This window comes from Crocuta crocuta, unplaced genomic scaffold, assembly GCF_008692635.1.
Source record: "Crocuta crocuta isolate KB4526 unplaced genomic scaffold, BGI_CrCroc_1.0 scaffold430, whole genome shotgun sequence".
In the NCBI taxonomy this organism is placed as follows: domain Eukaryota; kingdom Metazoa; phylum Chordata; class Mammalia; order Carnivora; family Hyaenidae; genus Crocuta; species Crocuta crocuta.
Genome location: NW_027527934.1, coordinates 2,771,422 through 2,781,783, shown reverse-complemented (window position 1 = coordinate 2,781,783; position 10,362 = coordinate 2,771,422). Strand labels below are relative to the sequence as shown.

General features: G+C 44.5%; 1 long non-coding RNA gene across 2 annotated transcripts; it reads left to right on the top strand.

Moving 5' to 3' along the window:
• Positions 1 to 6: 6 nt before the first annotated feature.
• LOC144221445 (uncharacterized) lies at positions 7 to 8,887 on the top strand. 2 transcript variants are annotated; one of them, XR_013332078.1, is made up of 3 exons: positions 7 to 452; positions 552 to 2,967; positions 8,678 to 8,887. It is a non-coding gene; the product is annotated as an uncharacterized LOC144221445 (long non-coding RNA). The 2 variants fall into 2 exon arrangements; XR_013332077.1 differs by lacking the exon at positions 8,678 to 8,887 and adding an exon at positions 8,429 to 8,671.
• Positions 8,888 to 10,362: the final 1,475 nt, after the last annotated feature.

The following is a 10,362-nucleotide window of genomic DNA, read 5'->3' as shown; positions in this document are numbered from 1 at the left end:
GTGGGCTGTGGGCGCCCCCGCCGCTGGGCTGGGCTGATCGCGGGCGGCGGGCACTGCCCGGCGACGAGCTGCGGCTCCGAGAGGCCCTGGCCCTCGGGCGCATTGCTGGCCAGCCGGCCGGGGAAGCTAGCTTTGGGCCCCGACCCCGAGGAGAGGCTGCGGACTGCCTGGGGACATGTATTTGTGTTTCTTTTTAAACCAGCATCTCGGAAGGGAGAGGCGGCAGGCCTCCGGTCGTCGTTGGGTGTTGAGAAGCCGGGTGACTCGCGGTCGGGAGAGGGCGTGGGCGCAAGAGGCAGCCGGACATGGCTGCTGAGCCCCAAGGCCGCCTCCTCGCGACCATCTCTTTGAAGACTCCGCGCCCGCCAGCCCAAGTGTCCGGGGGGACCCGCGTAGAGTTTGTTCCAGCACCTTGCTCACCTTGAATGCGCTGCTTGGAAAACTTTTGGAGGGTGTGTTTGTATTTCCTTTTTCCCCCTGCCCGTGAACTACTTTTACGTTTTCATTTATCTTACACATTCCCCCCACTTCCTTGTCAACTTTGTTTTCAGTCGTATTAATTCAACGAATATTTATACGACCCCTTAGCACGTGTCGGTGGAAGTGTGGTTTGATGGAAATGGACCATGCCTCGGAGTCAAGACAGATCTGCCATCGGATTCTGGTTCTGATACACTCTGTGTAACCTTGGCAAATTATTTAACCTTGCTGAGTCTCCTTTTTTTTTTTTTTTTATTTGTCCTATGTTCGCTTTTGGTTATTTCAGTTTACTCTTTTATATTTGAAATTGTTCCGGGCTTTTTGGTTTGTGTGTGTGTGTAAAATAGAAGTCTGTTGCTAGGCGAAGGCTATTCTTGAACCTGTACACCATTACTAGCTGTGTGACCTGGGGCAGTGCATGGCAGCCTTCTGTGGCTTGATTTCCCCATCTTTAAAATGTCCCAGATTACAAATGATAATACGGCTAATAATGACAATAACAGTTGGTTTTTGGAAGATTTAGTGCCAAAATGTGTATAAAATACGTAGCACAGGACATAGTATAGTGTTTGTTACCATGTTTGATTAAATCTGATTTCAAGCATATTAAAAAGCTTGTTTTAAAGTCCAGGAATAGGTATTAGGTCACTCAGATCTACCAAAGGACTCCATTTGGTAGTAACTAGTGATATACTGTCAGCCAAATAAGGTTTAAGCAAATGGGGATTTAAACGAGGACTTTGTCACCAGAAATATTTCCGTTGCACTCAATGGAGCTTTTGCCTAAATTAAGTCCAGCACAGCTGTTGAAGAAAGAGGTCCACCCAGGCCATTATTGGGGTTTGGTGGAGTAGAGAACCTGGCTTCCAGCAAGTCTGGCTGACATTTATAGAACCTGTGCCTTTCTAAGCACTTTACAGTATTGGTGTGTGTGATCCTGGGTACCGAATACTAAGGAGCTTCTGGGTGTTGGGCTTTAAAAGCGAGGACAGCACCACCCTACAGTTTTGTGATGACTAGATGATGTCTGTAAATATATTAAGGTACAGACATTAAGGCATTGTCAGTAGTATACATGGCTGGAGGAGGGAAGAAAAGCAACAAAAATAAATTGACTCCAGGAAGAAATAAGAGTAAGTATAGAGGTTTAGTTTGTTTCAGTTTGGAGAGTTGTTAGCTCATTCTGTTAAGGAGAGCAAACAGAAAAAGTGTCTAAACCTCAAGGGAATATCAGATATTTGACAGTTATTTCACTGTTTGCAGTCAGTCAAAAGTAAGAAAATGAAAATGACTAAACATTTTTCTTCTTTGCATAAGCCTAAGGAGGAATATTACAGTTATCTGGGGTTTTCATGGCTGAAGGAAACATTTCCTCAATTCAGTTAGAGGTCAGGCCCTTCACTTTAAAACAACCTTCTGCTTGCTGTTCAGCCGTATAGGAGATTTCCTTTCCAGAAAGATCAAGTGCTTTACCAAATTGCCCATCAGATGATTTCTGTTCTTCAGAAATGGTTCTTCCAGTCCTTTCCACTCCCTGTACCTCCTTTTGAGTTTGTCCAATGTCCTTGCCTCGCTAACCCATCTTCCATACTGTGGCCCAATTATGTTCTGTAAAACAAGCTAATGCATGTAAACACTGGTGAAATCTGAATAAGGTCTGTAGCCTAGTTATTTGCATTGTGCTAATATCAGCTTCCTGGCTTTGATAGTTTTCTATAGTTTTGTAAAATGTTACTACCATTGGAGGGAGCTGGGTGAATGCACATGGGCCCTCTCTGCAATTTCCTGTGAGTATATTATCATTTCAGACTAAAAAATTATAGAGATAGAAATCATCAATAGTTGCTTGCCTCTGAGTGGGGGGAGGGGGAATTGACTACAGAGAGAACTTTTTGAGGTGATGAGGATATTCTAAGTCTTGATTGTCTTAGTGTTTACTGTACACCCAAAAAGGGTAAAGTTTACTTCTATACAAATTATATCTGAAAATTGACTTGAAAAAAAGAAAACCAAGCTCTTATCACCCCAGCCTCCTACTGTCTAAAGGGTGAAACTTAACTTCTCATATAAGGTCCAACAAATTTTTCCTTCATCTGCTGGTGTACCCTGTGCTGTCTTGTATTGATTCCTGCCGCTGAGCCTTTGCATATGCTCTTCCCTTTGCTTAAGGAGAACACGGGAAATTCAGGCGCAAATTCAAATTCCCTGTACTCTCTTAAGCCTTCCTTGCCTCCATTAAGCATACTCGTGCCTTCCTCTGCTCTGCTCACTTATGATGTGCTGTAATTTTTATTTTTATTTTTTTTATGTTAAGGAGAGAATCTTCAGCAGGATCCATGCAGAGCCTGATATAGGACTCAATTCCATGATCCTGGGATCATTAACTGAAGTGGAATCAAGAGTTGGATGCTCAACCGACTGAGCCACCCAGGCCCCCCTCTGTGCTGTAATTTTTTATTAGTTTTCATCTCTCAGCTAAACTCCATGGTAGGCAATCACATGATTCTTTTGTATCGCAGGCATCCAGTAGTGTCAAATGAGTGAGTGAATGAATGAATGAATGAATGATTTAAAACTGGAAGAATGCTTATTAATTTCTGAAAGTGTGGTCCAGTGTCCTCAAGATCTTTCTCAGTGGTCATTGACCCTACTTGGATTTTCTTATATACTTCCAACAGCACATCTCAATAGAGTGAATGTAGAGGCAGATAAGGGAATCGAGCTGTCTTCACTTATGCCAAACGTTAAAGGTATTTGCAAAACTAAAACATTGTCACACCTACAAATGTTTTTCTTTTGGAAAATTGTTATTTTTCTTAAAAATATTTGTTCTGGGGTGCCTGAGTGGCTCAGTCAGTTAAGCATCCGACTTTGGCTCAGGTCATGATCTAACGGTTCGGGAGTTCAATCAAGCCCCATGTCGGGCTCTTTGCTGACAGCTCAGAGCCTGGAGCCTGCTTCTGATTCTGTGTTTCCCTCTCTTTGTGCTCCTCTCCGGCTCGTGCCCTGTCTCTGTGTCTCAAAAATAATAACGTTTAAAAAATGTTTAAAATTTATATTTCTTGCTAGGGGTGCCTGGGTGGCTTAGTCGGTTAAGCCTCCGACGTCTCTCAGGTTATATGTCACCGTTGATGAGTTCGAGCCCCAAGTGGGCTGCTGCACGGACATTAGGGAGCCTTCTTGGGATGCTCTGTCCCTTCCCCTCTCACACTCTCAAAAATAAACATTAAAAACAAACTTACACAAATTTTTGTTACTATGAAATGGGTTTAAGTGTGTAAAGGGGTTCTTTTTTTTTTTTTTTTTAACATTTATTTTGAGGGAGAGAGAGTGCAAGCAGGGGAGGGAAGAGAGTGAGACACAGAATCCTAAGCAGGCTCCAGGCTCCAAGCTGTCAGCACAGAGCCTGACGCAGGGCTCAAACTCATGAACCATGAGATCATGACCTGAGCCGAAGTCGGACGCTTAACCGACTGAGCCACGCAGGCGCCCCCAGTATGTAAAAGGATTCTAAGATGAAAATGTTGAAGAATCTCTGCCTTTAGGAATGAGCCTGGGTGGCTCAGTGGGTTGAGCATCTGACTTCAGCTCAGGTCATGATCTCACTGCTGGTGAGTTCGAGCCCCACGTCCAGCTCCCTGTCCCCCTCTCTCTGCCCGTCCCCTGCTTGTGTATGATGTCTCAATAAATAAACATCGAAAAGAAAAGAATCTCTGCCTTTAGAGACTCTTACAACCCCCTCAGTGCTCAAATGAAAAATGATAATAATGCTAGCATCTAAGCAGTGCTCGGGTATGTGTGGCAGGCCTTGTTAGAAGTTATAGGTCCTGTTATATCTTTATTTACTCATAAGGCAAGTGAGGCACAGAGAAGTTAATTGAGTTGGCCACATACCTAGTCACTTGGTAGAGCCAGGATTTGACCCCCTGCTGCTAACTAGTTTTCTGCCCCCTCCTTGGAGGCCTGGGAAGTGTCGGAATGGCTCCTGGTGTCTGGTTACCTCACCATTATGCTCTCCAACCAACCTCACAGTTACTGCAAAAGTCACTGAAACCTTGAACTTGCTTTACAATTTTCCTTTCAAATTCTGCCACCCAGAGTATGACCTTGTGATGCCTTGGGTTTTTTTTTTAATTGTTTTTTTAAATCAAATCATGTGCACCTACATTTCAACCACCCACCCACTCCCCTCATGACCGTACTTGGAACTTGGATATACAACTTCCTGTTATGACTTCCAATTTTTACAGTTTTCTTAATCTCACACTAAATGTATTCTTGCACTTCGTTAGGATCCCAATACCTTGAGCTTTCCACTTGGGCCTTTATTTTTCCCTTTAACCCCATTCTCTTCCTGACCCAGTGGGTGCCACCATGGTCTACTCATTATTCTCATTCATAACCTTTGACTCTTTAGACCCCTCATTTTCAAGCTGCAACAGCTCTGCAAACTCCCAGCCCTGAATCCATTGCATGATCCCATTTCTTCCCACCTATATCACGTAGAGTGCAGAACATAGCATTACAAAATGATGGGAATGTACAGACGGGGGCGGGGGGGGTGGAACTGTTACAAAATCCAGTGGGTCCAATTGCAGCTGGCCCTCAGGATCGTTCAGCAGTCTGTGTCTTTGATCGGCACCCTCTACCATTCTCAGATTATTGTAAACCTTCACTTGGCTTCAACTGCTTCTGCATCCACATCCCCATCTGCTCACCTAGTCACAGAGGAAGTAAAGTTCAAAAAGCAAGAACTTCCCTTCATACTATGAGACTCTAAGGGAATGTGTACATGTGTATCCTGATGCCACACGCCCTTGCCACCATCCCAGAAGAACCGAGTTGTCCCTCTTGGTCCATTCCCACCTCTGCTTCGGGTCCCACTTCATCCCATCTTGGGTTATGCTCCCTTAGCCATCCCCTCAATATCTGTACCTCCAACCACTCAGCCTCACTGGTTCATTTCCCTTGTCCAAAAACAGTCCCAACTCTAGGATACCTGGGTGGCTCAATCAGTTGAGTATCCAACCTTGGCTCAGGTCATGATCTCACTGTTTCTGAGTTCAAGCTTCATGTCTGGATTTCTCTTTCTCTCTCTCTCTCTCTCTCTCTCTCTCTCTCCCCCCCCTTCCCCCACTTGTACTCTGTCTCTCTCTCTCAAAAATAAACATTTAAAAATTTGAGGGGCACCTGGGTGGCTCAGTTGGTTAAGCGTCCGACTTTGGCTCAGGTCATGATCTCACAGTTGGTAGGTTTGAGCCCTGCGTCAGGCTCTGTGCTGGCAGCTCAGAGCCTGGAGCCTGCTTCGGATTCTGTGTCTCCCTCTCTCTCTGCCCCTCTGCCACTCGTGCTCTGTTTCTCTCTGTCTCAATAATAAAAAAAAATAAGAAAATAAAAATAAGAAAATTAAGGAAAAAAAATAACACTCCAACCCTATACTCCCTCCGGTTACTGCCCTGTTTCTTTCTCTTCAGAGTCAAGTTTCTTGGAAGAATTCTCACTTCTCTTCCTCAGCTTTAAAACCTGATTAATCTTACTGTTTGGTTTTTAATTCTGTGAGCCACTCTCCTATTCCCTACCGTGTCTGTGCTCTTCCTATCCCCCAGAGTTGAACAGAGTCACAACCTAGTCAGTCACCTAAGATGAAACCAACAGTCATCCTAGACTTACCTCCCATTTACCTCTCATGGTCTATTTGTCACCAGTAACTTTTACCCACATTGGTCAGGTTCATGCCTTTCTCCATTCCCATGGTGGCCAAACCATTGCAGGCCACTACCACACCTCGAGACTCCGAGTGATCTGGACGCCTAAGTACCAGTCATACTCTCCTCCAATGTACCATTTCCAGTTAGCTGTTTTTTCTTTTTGAATATCAGTGCAGAGCCTGATGTGGGGCTTGAGCCCATGAACTGTGACCTGGACTAAATGGAAGAGTCAGTCGCTTCACCAACTGAACCACCCAGGCACCCCACTTTTTTGACTAAATTTTTGAAACTGGCATTCCTGGCTGGCTTAGTCCATATAGCATGTGACTCCCGATATCAGAGTCGTGAGTTCAAGCCCCACGTTGGGAGTGGAACTCAAAACAAAAACAAACAAACAAAATGAGAGTAATACATATTCACTGGAGAAAATTTGGAAAACACAGAAGAGCATAAAAAAGGTTGTTTACAACCTTAGCACCCAGAGATAAACATGGTTATATTTTGATCTGTTTCCTTCCTAGAGCTGTTGTTCTAAATCACAGACTGGGTCATATTCCACTGCCTAAAGTCCTTCAATGCCTCACTTTATTTTTTAAATGTTTATTGATTTATATTGAGAGAGAGAATCCCAAGCAGGCTCCATGCTCAGTGCAGAGCCCAATGTGGGGCTCCACCCCATGACCCTAGGCTTATGACCTGAGCCAAAATCAAGAGTCAGATGCTCAACCAACAGAGCCACCCAGGCGGCCCAAAGGATCACTATCAATGTTCCAGATCTCTTACAGATGATAACTGAAATGCCTACAAAGGGGTAAAGTCTATATAGGATCTGCCTCTGTTCACCCAGCTTGTCTACTACAATCTGCCCTACAGTCAGTGTTACCTGCCACGTGGTCAATGTTAAGTGGGTTGCCCTGGCTTCAGTGTGGTCTTTTCTGCTTTCAGGGACTTTGCATTTGCTTCTCTGTTGCTTCTCTGGTGCATCTGTGCCGTATGACAGGCTTAACTTAAGGTCATCTTGGAGAGCCTTTCCTGAGCCTTCTCATATAAGACCCTCCCATACACACTGACTTTTTTTTTTTAAGTCCTGTCTCTTTTCTTAATATTTATCAACATGAATTGTGAAGCCATTGCAAAACAGGATTTCAAGAGCTATGCAGAGGCTTTTCCGTTCTTTGACACTGTGGTCCCACATCAAGACATTTAGCCCATCTGAATCATGACTGACACACGCAAAGATTTTAGATACAAGGATGTTTGCCATAATGTTTTTTTTTTAACATTTTTTTTTTAATGTTTTATTTATTTCTAGGAGAGAGAGAGAGAGACAGCATGACCAGGGGAGGGTCAGAGAGAGAGGGAGACACAGACTCTGAAGCAGGCTCCAGGCTCTGAGCTGGCAGTCAGCACAGAGCCCGACGCGGGGCTCGAACCCACGAACCGCGAGATCATGACCTAAGCGAAAGTCGGACACTTAACCGACTAAGCCACCCAGGCGCCCCTTTTTTTTTAACATTTAAAACTGAAGCCAATCTAAATAAGTTCTGCTTTATACAAAACCAAATTAACTAGAAATATATTTGTTGTACACTTTCAGTGAAAAAAACAGGTCTCAAAATATATTCTGATTTTTTCTAAATGAAGCCTTTTCTAAATGACATCATGCCATGCTTTATTTTTGCTTTTGTTTTTGTTTTTTAATAAAGACTAGATAGATACCAGATTCTTAATATGGTTATGGGGGGCAATATAAATGATGTATGTTATTTGTTCAATATGTATTTTCTTAATGTTTATTTTTGAGAGAGAGAGAGAGAGAGAGAGAGTGTGTGTGTGCAGGGGAGAAAGAGGGACAAAGAGAGATGGAGAGAGAACCCCAAGCAGGCTCCATGCTATCAGCACAGAGCCTGATGCGGGCACTTGATCCCATAACTCTGGAATCATGACCTGAGATGAAATGAAGAGCCAGACGCTTAACTGACTAAGCTACCAGGCACCCCTGTTCAATACATACATATTTATTGAGAGCCTTCTGTGTCCACCAAAGACACAAGGATGAGAAAGAAAACCATGTTCCCATCTTCAAGGTGTTCACATTCTGGTGACAAAATGAACTGAATTGAATTGGTGTTCTGATAAGTGTCAAGAGTATTTTGAGAGCATATGATACAAACGTGAAGGGCCTTTTCCCCTTGGTTTTGAAATTTTTTTTTTTTTAATTTATTTTTTATTTTTGACAGAGAAAATGCACAAACCGGAAAGAGGCAGAGAGACAGGGAAACAGAATCCAAAGCAGGCTCCAAGCTGTCAGCACAGAGCCTGACGTGGGGTTCGAACTCATGGACAGTGAGATCATGACCCTAGCGGAAGTCGGACACTCAACCAACTGAGCCACCCAGGCACCCCGGTTTTGAAATTTTCTATAATGAACATATATGAGTTTCATAACCCTTTTGTTTCTTTTTTCTTTCTTGCTTTCTTTTTTTTAGAGAGACCGAATCTCAAGCAGGGTCTACGCTCAACACTGAGCCCAACATGGGGCTCCCCTGACCCTGAGATCATGACCTGAGCCGAAATCAAGAGTAGGACGTTCACGTGAACTGAGCCACCCGGGCACCCCTCCTTTTTCCTTTTTTTTTTTTTTTTTTAATGTTTAAAAAAGATTGACATTGAAATAAATGGGAGCTAGAAAGTGGTAAGTGGAGTGAAACCTAGAGTGAAGGGAACAGTTCTGATTCTGATTGTTTTTGAAATCAGGGAGACTCCGGCATGTTCAGAGGCTGAGGGGAAGACTGTGTGTTCCGGTGTGCTTGTGTGTCAGTGCTCAGTGGGGGCAGGAGGAGGAGGAGTGAGGGAGTGAGGAGGAGCCCAGATAAGGTTTGCTTTCACCAGGAGGCAGGTCACTTCATTCTCTGCTGACAGTTGTCAATGGAGATAAGGCTGTCAGTTTGGGTAGAGCAGGAAGTTGTAGCAGTCACGCCTCTTGGCCTTCATTTTTCCAGAGTGCAAGGTAAGGTCATACCTCTCTATGCCTCTGTGCCTGGTAAGTTTCTACTCCTTCCTTTAAAAATCAGCTGTAGGGGAGCCTGGGTGGCTCAGTCATTTAGGCATAGGACTCTTCATTTCAGCTCAGGTCATGATCTCATGGTTGGTGCGTTCGAGCTTCACAGTGGGCTCTGCACTAACAGCACAGAGCCAGCTAGGGATTCTCTCTCTCCCTTTCTCTCTGCCCTTCCCCGACTCAAGCATGTGCACACATGCTCTTTCTTTCAAAATAAATCAATAGGAACTTAGAAAAAAATAAAGATAGAAATCAGGTGTAGATCTCTGCCTTTGCAACCAGTTTCCTGACCCCTTCCTTCCAGAATCCCCTTGGGGTGGGGGCGGGGGGGGGTGGGGAGGAGAGCTTGTTAAGCACTTTAAGACTTAGAATTTCTGAGGGGTGGCACCCAGGATCTACATTTGAAAGAACACCCATGGGGAATCCAGGTGGTACGATAAATTTGGAGAACCATCCCACTAAGTGCTCCCAATTCATTTTACAATCCTCCATTATTGAAATTAAACTATTCCTTCCCCCACCATGCTCCCCTTGGGAGGGAGTGGAGCGTCTCTTCGTTTCAGGGCTTTTAGTACAGCCTTGCACTAGGTAAGCTGGGAGAGTGACCTTGGGTGCTTACTTGCGAAACGAATGACATGTCCAGAGCTGGAGCCCAGGTATCTTGACCCCAAGAACCACAACTTCCCTACCCCAACATGGGTTATCTCCATAGGTCTCTGAATTCTCCATGAAAGAGCTTCCTGCTTGGCTATGCCTAAAAATCATATGCAAACTTAACCTTGCACACCCACATAGGGAGATCCTGGGGCTTACGGAGGATTGCTTCCACTAAGGAAAGTCAAAGTGTAGGTGGGCAGCAGGGTTGCCAGAGCACTGGCTCTAGGGATCCCAAGCTGGGTTTGGCCGCTGACAAAATCCAAAGGCAGAGAGATGAGTGGTGGGGAAACAAGAAAGGGATTTTATTTCAGTGAGGCCAGCACTGGGAAAACCGTGGACTGGCTTCTCAAAGACTGTCTCCAAAGTGCTGACATACTTCCAGGTTATATAAGGAGAATGTGAGACAAAAGTCTGTCAGTAGAGGCAGGTGGGTAGTGAAGGTCAAGTCTTCATTGG